The sequence below is a fragment of the Budorcas taxicolor genome, chromosome 9 (genome assembly GCF_023091745.1).
Source record: "Budorcas taxicolor isolate Tak-1 chromosome 9, Takin1.1, whole genome shotgun sequence".
Classification (NCBI taxonomy): domain Eukaryota; kingdom Metazoa; phylum Chordata; class Mammalia; order Artiodactyla; family Bovidae; genus Budorcas; species Budorcas taxicolor.
The window spans coordinates 60,809,866-60,827,394 of NC_068918.1; the positions used below are offsets into that span (position 1 = coordinate 60,809,866).

At 39.6% G+C, this 17,529-nt stretch overlaps 2 protein-coding genes across 2 annotated transcripts in view; both read left to right on the top strand.

The window, feature by feature from the left end:
• LOC128053386 (A-kinase anchor protein 7-like) overlaps positions 1 to 17,529 on the top strand; it is a 124,329-nt gene that overhangs the window by 93,789 nt on the left and 13,011 nt on the right. The window lies entirely within an intron of this gene.
• Positions 1 to 17,529, top strand: part of LOC128053387 (A-kinase anchor protein 7 isoforms alpha and beta-like) — a 32,929-nt gene that overhangs the window by 3,012 nt on the left and 12,388 nt on the right. The gene's annotated exons all lie outside the window — the stretch shown is intronic.

Genomic DNA, 17,529 nt, shown 5'->3' on the forward strand with positions numbered 1-17,529 from the left:
AGGAATACAAGCTTATTGGCCCCTGCAGTTTGTCAGTCTCACTAAAAAACCTGAAAAGGAAGCTTTAATCACTATAAGAGATACCTCTATAGCTAATTCAGAAGGCATTTTACTTGCTCCTTTCCTGTTGCAAATTTTCCCATTTTGAAGTACATTTGCTTTATGTAGAATGAAACAGGTGAATGTCCATCCTGTGGTGATTTGTCAAAGGGACATGTATCAGCGGAGGATAGAACAGCTAATGGTTGGGTACACTGACAGCTCAGTTACGTTCTAGCCCTGACCTTCTAGGATGCTGAAAATAAGAGCATTAGTATGTATTTTAGGGCTTCCAGGTGGCTCAGTGGTAAAGAATGTGCTGGAATAGGAAATGGTAACCCACTCCAATATTCTTGCCTGGCAGAAGAGCCTGGCAGGCTACAGTGCATGGGGTTGCTTAGAGTTGGACATGATTGAGCAACTAAGCACACACATGCATACACACACACACACACACAGAATATGTATTTTAACAGGAAACATATCTTAATTTTATGTGTTTAAATAATACATAGACGTTTTACTTTTATATATGAAATATGTTTCACTACAGTCATTCTGTATTCAGTTCAGTTGCTCAGTCGTGTCTGACTCTTTGCGACCCCATGGACTGCAGCATGCCAGGCTTCTCTGTACATCACCAACTCCTGGAGCTTGCTGAAACTCAACTTGATTGAGTCAGTGATACCATCTTTTCATTTCATCCTCTTTTGCCCCCTTCTCCTCCTGCGCTCACTCTTCCTCAGCATCAGGGTCTTTTCCAATGAGTCGGTTGTTCTCAAAAGAGGTGACCAAAATATTGGAGCTTCAGGTCAATATCAGTCCTTCCAGTGAGTATTGAGGGTTGGTTTTCTTTAGGATGGACTGGTGTGATCTCCTTGCAGTCCAAGAGACTCCCAAGAGTCTTCTCTAACACCACAGTTCAAAAGCATCAATTCTTTGGCGCTCAGCTTTCTTTATGGTCCAACTCTCACATCCATACATGACTACTGGAAAAACCATAGCTTTGACTAGATGGACCTTTATTGGCAAAGTAATGCTGACAAATAGTTGAGTCTTTCTGTGTGGGGTGAGTTAAACAGATCATTTGTACTATTTTATAAATATGAGTCAAATCTGAAGATAGTTTGTTTCTGATGATTTGGAATTTGATTATAGACCCAGTAAATACAATTCCTCTGTGATGAATGAGACCGTATGTACAACTGTAGTCACCTTAGATGTCAGCCTGGAAGACTCTGTTTTTATTTCCATCATGGCCAGGAAGGGAAGAAAGGGACTCGGAATTTCAGGCCTTTAATTGTTAAGCAGCCTTACGGCATTTATCTGTGTAGCTGCCCTTCCTCTGAGGGACTCCTTCTCCTTCTCTGTTGTGTCTGTCCATCATGACATTAGGCTTCCCTGCCCTGGGACATGTGCACACGTTCAAGGGACATGTGGTCCACGTGGAGTTGACCAGAGTCTTTTGTAAGAGTTGATCAAGGATCTGTCTTCCTTTTGGGTTGTGAGTGAAAGGGATGTAAGCACAAGATTGCTAGCTGATAGGGAGTTAGGGGGAATCTTCCTGAGAGTGAAGCACAGAAGAAAGAGGCCAGAGAAGGAGAGAGAAAAAGAGACAGTCCTGATGATATTGTTTGAGTCTCTGAGTTCAGCTGTGACTAAGACCTGTATTTTGTGAAGCAATAAATCCTTCCCCTCTTTTTCTGTTTAACTTGCTTGGGTTAAATTGTTATCACCTGCAACCAAAAGGCTTCAGATATGTTCTGGAAGATACTCAGTGTGTCTAAGAGTACATCCATTCTGGAACAAATATTTCTAAACCTAGTGAAGAAACCAAAAGCCTTTGATTTCTTCTGAACTTTCATGTTCCATTTTAGTGGCAATGAAATTTATGGGAGCTGTTAGAAAGAGTAATTCAGTTCACTTCAACTGATAAATATTGTTGAGCACATCACATTTGGAAAGCTTTGAGCCAAGTGTTAGGAAGACACAATGATGATACATGGTCCTTATTGTTGGAGGATTCCTTTTTAAATTCACTTGATTCTTTAAAAAGAGATGTGTTGGGTTCCAGTATTTATCATGCCTTGAAGGGAGAAAGTTGGGGATGAAAGATCATGATGCTTTCATTCTAACAAGCAAAGCCACACCCATTCATTTCAGGGAAGTTACCAGCCAAGTCCAGTGAAACTGAGTTAATTACCACCTAGGTAGAAGTTACCTCAAGCTCTTATCACAGGCAGTGGTTATAGCTTGACTCAGGCAATCACAGTTTCTACAACAGACATTTTAGCAAATAGAGTTTTCCTTAACAAACATTTATAATGTCAAAGGTACAAGTTAGCAGACCTTGGAACTACAAAGCCAACCTTTCTGGTGTATAGTAATGTTGTTTGCCCTTAGCAAATAGTCATAGGCAAAAACTGAACTATATGATGAAAATATAAAGAATAAGTATAGTTTTAATTATATAATGAAAATATAAAGACTCAGTATAGTCTATGCCAACTAGGATATAAATAATATTAATTTTACAAAAGGCTGAGTCACAGATATTTGAAGCTTACAATTTTCTGTTTCTGCACACTGTCCCCCCAAACTTATGACTTTAGTCAAGGACATTTGTTAACCTCAAACATGTATACATGAAAATTAGAGTGCTGGGAGAAAGTGGTGTAAACACAGGATGCTTTGAGTACATGGAGAGAGGGTTTCATATTCCCAAGAAAGAGCTCACCCAGTTGGTAAGAATCTGATGGCTTGTGGCTCAGACGGTAAAGCATCTGCCTACAATGAGGGAGACCCAGGTTCAATCCCTGGGTCGGGAAGTTCCCCTGGAGAAGGAAATGGCAACCCACTCCAGTATTCTTGCCTGGAAAATCCCATGGACGGAGGAGTCCAGTAGGCTACAGTCCACGAGGTCACAAAGAATCGGACACGACTGAGCGACTTCACTTCTTCTACTTCTGCAGCAGCCTGTGTCCCCCTACCCCGACTCTGTGGTAAGATAGTTGGTGTTGGCATTTGCCATGTGAATTATACCAAGTTTCAATTTGATATCTTACATCTGACTGTTAGAGCAAAAATAAAATTCACACTTTCTAAGCATTTAAAATATTCAGCTAAATTTAGCTGTGAAGCTTAGCTTTTGAAGAGTTTTGATTGATGTTTATGATAAGTAATAAACTGGCAAGTAGATGATCTGTTAATCTAAAACTTTCTATCTAGATCTGTAGCAGTCAGACCTTATTTAGAATTCTGACAATCAGGATTGTGTCCTGAGGAGGCCAGGATGGCGAGGAGGCTGGAAACCACATCGTAAGAGGAAGGCTTACAGACTCCAGCTGCTTAGCTAGGATGGTCAATTAATTGTCTTATAATATTTGGAGGATTCTTTAATGTGGAAGGGAAAGAAGATATTCTCTATGGCTCCAGGGTGGTAGAATTAAGACAGTGAGTGTTCATTTTAACTCATTTTCTTCTGGTGATTTTAGGAGCCAAATGGTAAAGCTACATTAAACCCAGTAGTATGCTAATTATATTTGCACAGCTCTTGTTTTAAATAATGAAAATACTGAAGTGAAGCCCTAAAGCAGAAAGAATTATAATCAGATTTTACCTTAATAATTTTTAATACGTTGCCTAAAAGAAAATAATTTAAGGCAGAGTTTTCAGACTATTTTTAGCCATCAAACTTTTTCTTTTAAAGTGAATTGAAGTGAAGTTGCTCAGTCGTGTCTGACTCTTTGCGACCCCACAGACTGTAGCTTACCAGGCTCCTCCGTCCATGGTATTTTCCAGGCAAGAGTACTGGAGTGGATTGCCATTTCCTTCTCTACAGGATCTTCCTGACCCAGGGATCGAACCCAGGTCTCCCTCATTGTAGGCAGATGCTTTACCATCTGAGCCACCAGGGAAGTCTTTCTTTAAATGGAAAACCAAAATTTTTATGAAAAAAAAATGCCTCTTTGTTAATTCATATTTTATAATGACTATTAATGCCTATTTTAAATTAGTACCTTTAGGGTCAACAAACTTGCTTTAAAATAGAAATAGACAACTTTGGGTTCTTGTCTAGGTACACTGTCATCTTACCTAAGTACCACATAAAATACTGAATATTGAACTCCATAGTAATAGTGAGTGAAGAAGTGAAGTGAAGTGAAAGTCACTCAGTCATGTCAGGCTCTTTGCGACCCCATGGACTATACAGTCCATGGAATTCTCTAGGCCGGAATGCTGGAGTGGGTAGCTGTTCCCTTCTCCAGGGAATGTTCCCAACCCAGGGATCGAACCTAGGTCTCCCGCCTTGCAGGCACATTCTTTACCAGCTGAGGTACAAGGGAAGCCCAGTAATAGTGAGTATTTGGTATCAATAAGTCCTAGAGATAACAAGCCAAAGCATACTGTGTGTTGTATGATTGTCTTTATGAATGAAATTTTTATGAAAGCATTTTGTCCAGATTTATATCAATTTTAAATTAATTTTCTATAATATGAGTATAGTGAATTTAAGATAAAAATTCATTGTGATGCTGTTGTGTACCCACTACTGTATAACATACACTATACTTCAATATAAAATTAGATACACAGATTTTTAGGTTTTATAAAGAAAACCTAAGAAGAAGATATGTAAAACTATATGAAATTTGAATAATAAATTAAAAAACATATCAAACAAATTGTTTTATGAGGAAACAAGTTCATGAAATATGCAGTTTTAATTTTTAAAAAAATCAGACTCCTAGCTGCTTTTAACTTTGTACCTGTTGTCTTTGTCATTCATGACTTCAGTTTAGTTCAGGAGCTTAGTCGTGTCCGACTCTTTGTGACCCCATGAACTTCGCAGCATGCCAGGCCTCTCTGTCCATCACCAACTCCTGGAGTCCACCCAAACCCATGTCCATTGAGTCAGTAATGCCATCCAGCCATCTCATCCTCTGTCATCCCCTTCTTCTGCCCTCAATCTTTCCAGCATCAGGGTCTTTTCCAATGAGTCAGCTCTTTGCATTAGGTGGCCAAAGTATTGGAGTTTCAGCTTCAACATCAGTCCTTCCAGTGAACACCCAGGACTGAGATCCTTTAGGATAGATTGGTTGGATTTCAACAAGGGACTCTCAAGAGTCTTCTCCAAGACCACAGTTCAAAAGCATCAGTTCTTCAGTGCTCAGCTTTCTTTATAGTCCCAACTCTCACATCCATACATGACCACTGGAAAAACCATAGCCTTGACTAGACGGACTTTTGTTGACAAAGTGACGTCTCTGCTTTTTAATATGCTGTCTAGGTTGGTCATAACTTTCCTTCCCAGGAGTAAGTGTCTTTTAATTTTATGGCTGCAGTCACCATCTGTAGTGATTTTGGAGCCCAGAAAAATAAAGTCAGCCCGTTTCCCCATCTATTTGCCATGAAGTGATGGGACCGGATGCCATGATCTTAGTTTTCTGAATGGTGAGCTTTAAGCCAACTTTTTCATGACTTAGGCCTCTGTAAATACAACATTGTGGGGGAAAATAGTTTGTGTCAGGTAGGATCCAGTCAAGAAAATAGGAGTTACACCAGTTATTTTAAGAGTATTTAACCTAGGGAATTAGTTAAACATGTTTTGAAGGAACTTTTTTTAAAAATCAGATTTGGTTACAGTAATTCAGACTAAATGTTAATAAGATATTTCTAAGGAAGACCCTCACCCAGATCAATTTAATTTAAAAATAGCAAGTTATTTTAGACTAACTTACAGTTTATGGAAATGCTTTAGAAATACTATGTTCTGTTGAAGTTTGCTAAGTATGTATTCTGTAGTCTTTACTGTGATTTTTTGGTGAATATTTCTTTTCCTTGAAGTTTTATTGAGATAAAATTAACATAATTTTGGCACATTTCTTTTAACCAGTATTTGAAATTAAAAAAAAAATTTATTGGAGCATGGTTGATATACAATGCTGTGTTAATTTCAGGTGTACAGCAAAGTATATCAGTTATACATATACATATGCCCACTCTTTTTTAAGGTTCTTTTCATTTACAGGCAAATACAGAGTATTGAGTAGAGTTCCCTGTGCTATATAGTAGATTTTTGTTAGTTATCTGTTTTATATGTAGTGTTATGAATATGTCAGTCTCAATCTCCCAATTTATCCTGCCCCTGGTAACCATACATTTGTTTTCTATATCAGTGATTCTTCTTCTGTTTTTTTTTTAAAGGCTTTTCTCACACAGACTTATTTGAAATTAATGATGTTCACAGCGCAGATATAGGGACAGGTTAGTGAATTAGGTGAGAGTTAAACCTTCAGGCAGGTGGGGATGAGTGTTTGGGAGTGATCAGCTGTGCTCTCATGACTTTGGGGATTAAGGAGAACCAAAGGCTCAGATGCCAGGAGACAAGGCAGTCAGTAAACTGTTCGAAAATCTGAGGAATTCTTTCAGGGATCTGGGAACCAGTCAGTCAGAGCAGAGATAGAGAAGGGCAACAAAGAAAGCCAATGCAGTGAGAGGCTAGATGCTGGGAAGTCACATGCTGCTGTGCTTAGTTGCTTGGCTGTGTCTGACTCTTTGCTCCCCCACAGATTGTAGCCCGCCAGGCTTCTGTGTCCATGGGGATTCTCTAGGCAAGAATACTGGAGTGGGTTGCAACGCCCTCCTCCAGGGGATCTTCTCAACCCAGGGATTGAACCCAGTTCTCCTGCATTGCAGGTGGATTTTTTACTGGCTGAGCCACCAGGGAAACCCAAGAATACTGGAATGGGTAGCCTGTCTCTTTTCCAGGGATCTTCCTGACCCAGGAATCAAACCAGGGTCTCCTGCATTCCAGGTAGATTCTTTACTGGCTGAGCCACCAGGGAAACCCAAGAATAATGGAGTGGGTAGCCTATCCCTTTTCCAGGGATCTTCCTGACCCAGGAATAGAACCGGGGTCTCCTGCATTCCAGGTGGATTCTTTGCCACCTGAGCTACCCAGGATGTTGCATATCTGAAGGTACTTTATGCCAGAAAACATAGATTGCAGCATCTCTGATACATACAATGCCCTCTAGGGTCATGTAGCTTACAACCTGTATCTTCCCTGAGATTTCATATATGGGAATTAGAAGAGAAAATCTTATTCTACTGGAATGCTGAAGAATGCTCCCCAGAGCTGACAGAAGTCCTATCCCCACTGAGTAAAGCCTGAGAATGTGAGGACACAGAGGTTGTCTGAAGCCACCGCCCCCACCAGCAAGCGAAGCCTGAGGGCGTGAGAATGCAGAAGCTGCAAGAAGAGATGGAGAGACAGAAGGCTGACAATGTCTCTAAGTCAGTCTCAAGGTCAGCTCTCCACCTTCCTTGTTTGCATATGTGACCCAATAAATTTTCCCTTTTAATGAAAAAAGGATAAATCTGCCTTCATGAATGGGATACATGGCGGTGGCAGTGGCTTCAGGCAGCCTCTGTGTCCTCACCTTCGCAGGCTTTTCTCAGTGGGGATAGGACTTCTGTCAGCTCTGGGGAGCATTTTTCAGCATTCCAGTAGAATAAGTTTTTCTCTTCTATTTTTCATATATAAAATCTCAGGGAAGATACAGGTAGTAAGCTACACGACTCTAGAGGGCATTGAACATATCAGAGACGTTGTAATTTATGTATTACGGCATAAGGTACCTTTGTATACTAAAAAAAAAAGTATCTTAAGAACAATGTTTGAAAGCTAGAAGTGAAGTATGTTGAGGAAGATACTTAAAAAAATGTATGCATGGATCATGTGATCCAGAGGTAGCCCTGGCAGACCAGCAGTCCCGCTGGAGCCGTGGAGAGTGTGAGATGGGCAGTTAGTTGAAGGGGCAAAGTAAACGGGATGCTCTTCCCAGAAAGGCTGCAGGAATAGGTGAGGAAGGGGTTGGGGGGGTGGATGTGGCCTGAGCCCTGTGGCAGTGGGCAGCAGTGGAGCAGTCACGCTGATCCTTAAAGGAACCCTGATTTGCTCTTTCTCCTCTCGACAAGAGGAACTACCGTGTTTCCGCTTTCACTGAATCTCAGGAAGCTCAAGTCTGTTTCATGGCTCTCATGATCTGCCTTTCTGTGATCTGTGTTTCCTTCTGTTCTTTACTTGCTACTGTGATTTATGTGCTTTCTTCATCCTGATTTTTATTTTTTACTTATAGTGTACCTTTTACTGTATTTTTTTTTTTTTTTTTTGCCATTAATTATCTCAGGTCTTTTGAGTATTAGACAGTGAATGGATGGAAAGAAGCACTGTGACTGAAAGTACCTGGTTGCTACCAGGAAGATGAGAATAAAGCTGAGGCTACAGAGGATTGTGACATTTACCACGTGTGCATAACACATGTTCTGATGTTGATATGTTCCTGGGAGGTTGTCTATATACACTAAACTTGATGTGATTATTTTTATCCATTGTGATTTTAAAGTACAGAAAAATCGCTACTTTCAATGCTTCCCTTTTAATTTGGTGCATGTAGAAACATAAGTAGTTGCTGGAAACACAAAAGCACCACTCTTAGAATTGAAAGAGGGCAGTCTTTCCCTTCTCCAGGGCATCTTCCCAACCCAGGGATTGAAGCCAGGTCTACCACGTTGCAGGCAGATTCTTTACCAGCTGAGCCACAAGGGAAGCCCAGGAATACTGGAGTGGGTAGTGTATCCCTTCTCCATTCATCTTCCCAACCCAGGAATTGAACCAGGGTCTCCTGCACTGCAGGTGGATTCTTTACCAAACTGAGCTATCAGGGAAGCCCTAATAGCTTAATAGAAACTTAAAACCATCTGTATCTTCTGTTTCAGTTATTGTCTGTTTATATGTCTGCTTGAAGGCTTTTTATCAGACTCATGAGCAGTAGCCCTTCTCTTAACCTAAGGAGGAACATTATTTAGTTGCAAAAGAATATGAAAGTAAGCTATATAGAACAATGCATACCTTTCTTATTTGCAGTCATTCCAATTGTATAAAGTGAATAGGTTGCTCATATCATATTTGTTTATAGGGCCTTAAGCAGGGTGCTCATAAACAAATAGCCTTATAGCCTGATAAATTAAAAGAGGGTTGCAGTATTTATTTCATTTAAATCAAAACTATAATTGTAGCTAATTTTGTTGAATACTGTAAGGGGAGCATTGTGCTAAGTGCTTTGTGTTATTATCTCATTTAATTTTCACAGCCCTTTATTCTCGTATAGCACTACTGTTATTCCTGGTTTATAAATACAGAAAATGACCCTTAGAGGGGTTAAGCAAGTTTCACAGGGATACAGAGCTAGTGAATGGGGAAGTGAGAATTCCAGTCCAGGTATTCTGACCCTGTAACTAAAAAGGAAGCATTCTAAGTATTTTCTGGCTGGAAGTCTCACTTTTAGAGCTAAAAATATCATAGAACACATCATAGGAATAATTTTAGTTGCCAGACAGGGGGACTTCCCTGGTGGCTCAGACAGTAAAGAATTTGCAACATGAGAGACCCGGGTTTGATCCCTGGGTCGAGAAGATCCCCGGAGAAGGGAATGGTTACCCATTCCACTATTCTTGCCTGGAGAATCCCATGCACAGAGGAGCCTGGTGGTCTACAGTCCATAGGGTCACAAAGAGTAGGACATGACTGAGCGACTAACACTTTCACTTTCAGAGATAAAGAAGCATGGAGGTATAATGGCAGAAGTGTGGTTTAAGTCACAACCTTGTCATTCTTGAGTTGTGTAGACTTGGGCAAGTCTCATGGTTTTTCTGATCCTTTGTGTTCAGGGTGGGGGTAAAATAGCAATAACAATAGTAAGCTTTATATTTAAATGTGTGAGGAAAAAAGCCAGGCACATAACAGGCAATTAATGTTAGGTTTTTATTATTATTATTAAAAGGATTCATAAATACAGTTATTACAACCAGAGTTATATGCTGTGTGTCATGGAAACATAAGTATGCAGAGTCTCAGGACTCATTATACAGGACTTTACTAGGTCTTAGAAGAAGCTGGTGATGCAGGAACTTGGCTCTTCAGCCTCTAAACTCCTGGGAGGAGACTCTAAGCAGTGGTGGTGGGGGCAGCTCTGGTTTCATCCTCAGAGAGGAATGGTGACGTTGTGGAGATCATCTCTGATCTCCTTCTTCTAAGCATCTTTTCAGTGCCCAGTTTCCCCAGGAACATCAAGCTTGCCTTTGTGGGAGCTGGAGAGGGAGTCCAGTGTGGTAGTGACCGTCTTTTGTCCACCCCTGTACCACGTGTATCTTTCTACCCAGTTCCTGAAATTCCTTTGACTAGGAGCAGTTCTTCCCCATTTAGACACCAAGAGCTTGAGAGGCAAACCTCCACCGCTTGAAGAAATGAATTTACCATTACAGACTGCCAGTGATTACTCAACAAGTTCACCTGCTCATTTAACTTCCTATACTATCAGTTTACACAGTCAGAGAACTTGATGAGTAGTAGATATCACCAAAGAGAACTTTAAAAAAATCATTTGATTTTTGTCTTTTTGGAAGCCTCTAGTAAATTCATAGTTTTAGGTCACTGAGAAAAGAAAAGTGTATCCTTGATTACCTTTAGGATATACTTTTATATTTACTTTTCTCAACCATTATTTCTGAAGCTGAAGCAATCAATTTACGAGTTCACTGAGCTTCATTTTTTAAAATATAACAAGACCGTGCGTAATGAACAGTTGGCCGCACAGGCGAGGGCTGTGGGGCTCAGATGAGCAGGGTGGTTAGAATTGTAATGGTGGAGTTGGGGAGCAGTGACAATGCCTTTGGCGCCCCACACCTCTCTGTAGGCCCACTCTGTCCCCCTCAGAGCCTCTCTGAAGGTGTGTGGGGACAGCGGAGCAGAATGACTTGCCCCGTTTTACAGTGGGGGAATACCTCTTTTTGCTCAGTGTTTGAATGTGTGCTCTGTTCCTTTGTTTTTATTGTATGCCCAGAAGAATGGCCAAGGATGACCGTAAATTGTCAGTTTTCTCTTGATTTTGTTTTAACGGTCAACCATCTCATCTTCACGTTTTGTTTAGCCTGGATTTGCTCTGTTTGACCCAGCAGCATTGCTGGAATAATAGCCATTAGACTCAGTCCACAGTGTTTCGCAGTGCTTACAAGCCAAATATATCATCCTGTGCATCTGGATTTCCTTGGTCAGACTTTGAAAATTAGGTTTAGGGAGCCATGAAAGAAAGATAACAGAAGCAGTTTACGCTACCTTCTATGTTGGCTAGTTGAATCATTAGATGGAAGATTTTTTAGCATGAAACACACTCTACATGATCATACCAAAAGCATTTGCTTTAAGATTGCGCAGTTAGCTGAGTTAAACAGAGCTAGGTTTTGAATCCTTTAAAAAAAATCTGATTTCTTTCAACTTGTGTATGATATTTTAAGTATTTATGGTGCTCTTAAGACTTCCCTGGTGGCGTTAGTGGTGAAGAACCCACCTGCCAATGCAGGAGACAGTGCGGGGTTCATTAGATCCCTGGGTCAGGAAGATCCCTGGGAGGAGGAAATGGCAACCCACTCCAGTGTTCTTGCTTGGAGAATCCCATGGACAGAGGAGTCTGGCAGGCTACAGTCCATAGGGTCGTAAAGAGTCGGACACGAGCTGAAGCAACTTAGAACGCGTGGTGCTCCTGATCATATTGTAGTTAAGCTTAGGTTTTGTCCCTCTCACTAAGCTTAACAACTGGTTATTTGCATCAAGCCTAAAACAGAATGAAGCAAAATCACCGGTTAGTGGCATAGCTGATGTTTTCCTATAAAATAATAGAAATGTTCTGAGACCCAAGCTTACATTTTGAAGCATTAGCGGGGTTGTGAAAATCTGATTTTCTTTACCATTATACCTCGTGGGTTGAAATAAGCAATTCCTTGAAGACCAGCCATAGTAATTTTGTGTATGTCAGAATTGAGAAATATAATTTGATCATAGTAGATGCTCTAGAAACAAGAGATGAGCAGATTCCACAGTATGCCCTGCAGGAGCCTCCGTGGTCCCTCCCACACATATTTTCAGCCTCATCCTTCTTCATCTCTGTCTCCTCCTCTGTCACCACCTACAAGACTGTGTTCTGAAGTTTCCCTTATTTATTAACACATAACTTCTACCTCTACTCAGTTGCAGGTTTCCTGAAGACAGGGTCCATGCTGGATTCATTTCCGTATTCATCATAACACTGCTTATCACAAATAGAGGGTGCTCAATGACTGTGTGGCCGGAAGGATGAAAGGAATCAAAGAGGAGAGCAAGGGGGACAGAAGGAAGGAAGATGGAAGGAAGGGATTACACTGCATTCATCAACATCCATTGTTGTTGTTTAGTTGCTAAGCTGTGTCCGACTCCTTTGCAGTTCCATGGACTGTAGCCCGTCAGGCTCCTCTGTCCATGGAATTTTCCAGGCAAGAATACTGGAGTGGGTTGCCATTTCTTTTTGCAGGGGATCTTGCCAACCAAGGGATTGAACCCATGTCTTCTGAATTGGCAGGCAGATTCTTTACCGCTGAGCCACCAGTAAAGCCCCCAAATCCATTATTTAGTCTAAAAGTTAAAAAAAAATTAAAAATTTCAGTCTGCTAGCAAAACCTTCTGAAACTTTGCTTTCCAGTCAACCAGTTGTTAAATGATACAGTATTTCTCACACATATACCTTCATTTCTCCAGGATGAGGCTGCATCAGGGAGTTTTGGAGAATCTGCTGGGGGCTGGGTGTTGTGTATCAACTCATCTTTCTGATTTCAAGTGGGAGCTGTGGGTTGCCATCACTTCTACATGGTTTTGGTAGGCATTTTATCTAGCTCTTGTATCTCCATGTTCTTGCTTGTAATAATGGAAGAACAGCACTTGTTTTACCTCATGAGATTTCTTTGAGGACCAAATAAAAGAATGTTCCATAAAGCACTTTGGAAAGGGTGAAGTGTTACCTAAACAGATGGAAGGATATATTCCTGCTATTGCCGTTAGTGACCTGGTACCTTGGGGTTTTTCCCAGCCTGTGGAAGCTCTTGATCTGGGTGTGTCCTTATTGCTTATAAAAGAGGTGAAGTGATATCTACAGTTATGATTTATTTCACCAATTAGATTGATGGCAACATTTATGCTGCTGATTACATTGGTGAATATTACCTTCAAAACAGGAAAGTGACCTTTATTTCTGCTTGAATCTGCCACTACCGTGGAAGATCAGTCTAGGAAAGAAAAGTATAGTTTATCATGGGCAGATGTATTGGTCAAACACATGAAAATTAATTCTAGTTAGTCATACCTTTAAATTTTATGTGGTGTAGTTGCTCAGTCGTGTCCGACTCTTTGCAACCCCACGGACTGTAGCCCACCAGACTCCTCTGTACATGGAATTCTCCAGGCAAGAATACTTGAGTGGGTTGCCATTCCCTTCTCCAGGGGATCTGCCCAACCTAGGGTTCAAACCTGTATCTCTTGCATTGCAGGCAGATTCCTTATCCTCTGAGCCTCCAGGGAAGCCCTCAATAAAAGAATGAATAACATAAACGTAATAATTTTAAGATTCAAAGCAGTGCTCATTTTCTAGCCTTCTTGTCTCTCTGCCAGATAAGAGCATGATTATTTGAAAATTTATGCTCTGTACATGTCTGAAACATGTTCATTTCTTCTTTGCCATGAGAATCACTTTCCAATGATAGCCAAAGAAGTTGAGACTTCTTTGCACCGGGACTTGGTTTTGGAAGGTCTACTTCTTTAGCACTGCTCAAACTGCACTCCACAATCATCTTTGTACAAATGACATAGAGTGGTGCTGAGCAGACCGTCAGGGGGTATAGGGAACTCCTTATATTTGCACCTGAGCAAATACAGGAATCAAAATTCAGGAGGAAACAATTTCTATTTAATAGAGAGCAATTTATGATACGGAACAGCAGATAGACACCTACAGACAACACAAGGCAAAAAAAATGAGCAAAACAAACCACCGAGAGCAGAGTGCCCCTTGGAAATAGATTTCAACAACAGAGTGATGATAATCACCTGTCAATCGAGTACCGGGTAGCAATTTAGTTTGCAGGCTTTGAACATATTGGTGCAAATGATACGTGTCTGATACACTGAAGAGGAGAATGAGAATGATTTGGGTTTATTCATGCTCAGAAACTACCCCAGTTTCTTTCTCTGGAAATTATTTTCAAATTTTGATATTGAGGATGAGAGAAAAAAGCATGATACAGAAAGAGAGCACCTGAGACTCTGAAGCCTGCCGCTGGGAGAGAGCACAGATATCATAGTTGAGATGTGACTCTTAGAGAGAAGAGCTGAGGGAGTCATACTTATTACTCACTTCATGCTAAATGCAAAGAGTGACAGGGCGCCAGTCCATTCAGCGAGCTCACATGTTGAATAAACCCCTCAATAGTCCCTCATCGTGGGGAGGAAATTGTTCTCATTAGTATTTTATTAATTGAGGTAGAATTTGCATACAGAAAAATTCACTTTTTTGTTTGTATAGTTCTATGAGTTTTAATCAACACATAGAGTCATATAACCACCACCACAGTCAACAGTGGGAAGAGTTGCATTACCCTTTATATGTTCTTGGGCACCTTTGTAACTCCTGTCCTCATCCCTAGTCCCTGGAAACCACTGGTCTGTTTCAGTACTGATGGTTTTCTCTTTCTCAGAATGTCATAAAGGTGAGATCAGGCAATCTGCAGCCTCTTGACTCTGGCCTCTTTCACTTAGTATTAATGCACCTTAGCTTCATCTGTGCTGGGGCACGTATCAGTATCCATTCCTTTGTTTTGCTGAGTACTAGTCCATCGGGTGGATACACCACAGCTTATTGATCCATTCACCAGTTGAAGGTATTTCAGTTGTTTCTAGTTTGGGGCATTTGTGAATAAAGCTACTATAAACATTCATGTGTAGATTTTCATGTGAGCATAAGCTTTCACATCACTTGTTTTCAATTCTAGCAAGGAATGAGATTGTAGGGTTGCATGGTATGAGTATGGCCAGCTTTCGTAAGATAAACTTTTATGTGAAATTTCCAAAGTTTTTACAAGCTGACTATGCCATTTTTGCATTCCCACTAGCAACAGGAGTTCCACTTGCTTCAAATCCTTACCAACACTTGATATTGTTTACCTTTTAAATTTTAATTTTAGTGGATGAGTAGTAGTATCTCATTGCGACTTTAATTTGCAAAGAGTTGACTCATTGGAAAAAACTCTAATGCTGGGAAGGATTGGGGGCAGGAGGAGAAGGGGACGACCCAGGATGAGATGGCTGGATGGCATCACGGACTCGATGGACGTGAGTCTGAGTGAACTCCGGGAGTTGGTGATGGACAGGGAGGACTGGCGTGCTGCAATTCATGAGGTCGCAAAGAGTCGGACACGACTGAGCGACTGAACTGAACTGAATAATGCTGAGTATCTTTTCATGTGCTTAAATTCGCCATCTGTACATCACTTGGAAAGTAACATTTAAATTCTTTTGGGTCATTTTTTATTTTATTTTGTCTTACTAAGTTGTTGGAATTACTTTTGTATTCTGAATGCACTTTCTTTATATATATATTATGTATATATATTTTGCAAATACTTTCTCCCAGGCTGTGGTTTGCTTTTTTTTGCCTTAACAGTGTCTTAAGAAAAGCAAAAGTTTTACATTTTGATGATGTCCAATTTATCCTTTTTAGGGAATACATTGTAGTTTTCATCTCCTGGTTAAAAATCTTTGCCTAATCTGAGGTCACTGAGAAATTCTATATTTTCTTCTAGACACTTTATAGTTTTAGCTGTTACAGTAAGTCTGCTATCCATTTTGAGTTCATTTTTATATATAGTGTGAGATAAGGTTTGAGGTTCTTTTTTTATATAGACCATCATTCTAAACACCATTTCTTAAAAAGATTATTCTCTCTGTGTTGAACTGTCTTGGTGCCTTTGTTGAAAATCAGTTGGCCACATGTCTGTAAATCTATTTCTGGATTGTGTTTTGTTTCATTGATCGATATGGTTGTCTTTAGGCCAAAACCACATTGTCTCTATTTCTGTAGCTTTATATGAATCTTAAAATCAGGTAGTATAAGTTTTCCAACTTTGTTCTTTTTTACAAAATTGTTTCCGCTGTTCATTTCTTTACATATTCATATACATTTGAGAACTCATCAATTTCTATGGAAAGGGCTGGTGGGGTTTGAATTGCAGAATTCTGTAGTTTTTGCATTTACAGAGCAGTTGATGGAGAATTGACCAATGAAACATATTGACTGTTTTGAAAAATGAGTATAGTTTATCTCTCTATTTAGGTCTTATTTCATTTCTTTCAGGAAATGTTGCAGTTATTAGCATTTACGTGTTGCATACACTTTGTTGAATTGTCCCTAACTGTCTCACATGTTATGCTATTAAAAATGATGTTTTTGAATGTCAGTTTCTAGTTGTTACGACTAATATATATAACAGTTGACTTTAAAAACATCTTTTAAAGATATCTTGCTGTTATTATTTTCTTATTTGACACCATTGTACTGACCACATTACTGGATAAATTCAGTAATTTAAAATTTGTTGAGACTTGTTTTATGACTCAGAATATGATGTCCTTTTATAACTGTTTTCTGTACATCAGAGAAAAATGTGTTTGTTGCTATTGTTGGGTGAAGTGTTCTATAATTATCTATGGATACTTAGGTGGATTTGGTTACTAGCATTCAAGTCTTCTCTGTTTCGGGTGAATTTTCTCCTCCTTGCTCTGTCAACTGTAGAAGTGGTCTTGAAATCTCAAACTGTAATTGTGGATTATCTGTTATACTTTTAGTTCTGTTGGTTTTTGCTTCAGGTACTCTGAAGCTCTTGTTATTAGGTGCATACACATTTATGATTTTTATATCCTGTTGATAAACTTGACTCCATTATAATTATAAAATGTCCCCCTTTATGGCAGATAATATCCTTCTTTTTTTTTTTTCTGACATCTACCTTGTCTGGTATCGATTCTCTAGCTTTCTTTTGATGAGTGTTAGCATGGTACATCCTTTTCCATCCTTTTACCTTTAACCTTTCTGTTTTTGTATATTTGAAGTAAAATTTTTGTTGACATCATAGTTGATTCATGTTTTCTTATCCAAATGAACAATCTCTGACTTGCTACTGGTGTATTTAGAGCATCTTTTGTTTTATATGATTATCAATATGGGTGAGTTTAAATCATCCACTTTGCTTATTGTTTTCTACTTGTCTCCTTTGCTCTTTGTTCCTTTTTCTTCTCTTTTACCATGTTATTTTAAAAAGTATTAGGATTTCATCTTAGGTTCATTATTAGTTCATTAGTTACGCTTTTTTATTTTTACTTTAGTGTTGCTCTTGGGTTTTAAAACATATATCTTTAAGATGGTTTGCCTTCAAATAATATTATTTCTTCTTATCACATTTAACATAAGCACCTTATGACAATTATTTCCATTTCCCCTCTTAGTCTTTGTGCTATTGTTACCATACACTTTATTTCTATGTATTTTATAAATTCCATTTAAAATAGTTATG